Below are 1,298 nucleotides of genomic sequence, written 5' to 3'. Positions count from 1 at the left end.
GCAGTGGCGATCTTGGCTCAGCTGCAACCTCCACCTCCCGGGTTCAAGAGATTCTCCTGCCTCAGCCTCCAGAGTAGCTGGGATTATAGGTGACCACCACCACGCCCAGCTAATTTTTGTATTTTTAGTAGACATGGGGTTTCGCCATGTTGGTCAGGCTGGTCTCAAACTCTTGACCTCAGGTGATCCACCTGCCTCAGCCTCCCAAAGTGATGGGATTACAGGCATGAGCCACCGCACCTGGCCTCTAATATGATAAATATTGATAGCTATAACCCACATACACAAAAGCTCTCTGGGGTTCTTAACAGTTTTTAAGAATGTAAATGGATTCAGCAACCAAAAAGTTTGAGAACTGCTGTAGAAAGATTAGTCATGAGGTGTCTGGTGCCAGATACAGGTTCAAATCCCTGCTCTGCTACATCCTAGCCGTGTAGCCTTGAAAAACTAACCACAGCCTCTCTAACCACTTGTCACCACTCACAGAAACAGGTGCAACAATAGTACCTACCGCAGAGAGTCATCGTCAGCACGTAGGTAACATACACGAGAGCTATACTGAACACGTGGACCAGGGCAATTCTGAGACTTTTCTTGTTTTTCTTTTTTTCCTTTGAGACAGGATCTCACTCTGTCACCCAGGCTGGAGTCCAATGGCATGTAGTGAGTCCATAGCTCACTACAGTCTTGACCTCCTGGACTCAAGCAAACCTCCTGTTTCAGCCTCCAGTGTAGCTGGGACTACAGGTGCCACCACACCCAGCTAATTTTTTCTATTTTTCATAGATACAGGGTCTCGCTAGGTTGCCCAGGCTGCTTTCCAACTCTAGGCCTTAAGTGATCCACCCGCCTTGGCCTCCCAAAACACTGCGATTACAGGCTTGAGCCACCACACCCAGCCATGACATGTTCTTGGGGATTCAGAATTTGGGTTAAGGCTTAAGGCTAAAGACAAAGCATGCTGAGTGTTCCACTATTTTATTTTATTTTATTTTCTATTGTATTTTATTTTATTTTATAGACGGAGTCTTGTTCTGTCACCCAGGTTGGGGTACAGTGTTGAAATCTCAGCTCACTGCAAGCTCCGCCTCACAGGCTCAAGTGATTCTCCTGTCTCAGCCTCCCGAGTAGCTGGGACTACAGGTGCACGCCACCACGCCCAGATAATTTTTATACTTTTTGTAAAGACGGGGTTTCCCCAAGTTGGCCAGGCTGGTCTCAAACTCCTGACCACAGGTGATCCACCCGCCTCAGCCTCCCAAAGTGCTGGGATTACAGGCGTGAGTCACTGCGCCCAG

This window comes from Colobus angolensis, unplaced genomic scaffold (assembly GCF_000951035.1).
Source record: "Colobus angolensis palliatus isolate OR3802 unplaced genomic scaffold, Cang.pa_1.0 Scaffold65, whole genome shotgun sequence".
Lineage (NCBI taxonomy): Eukaryota > Metazoa > Chordata > Mammalia > Primates > Cercopithecidae > Colobus > Colobus angolensis.
The sequence above is the reverse complement of the archived record's forward strand: the minus strand, read 5'-3'. Positions refer to the sequence as shown.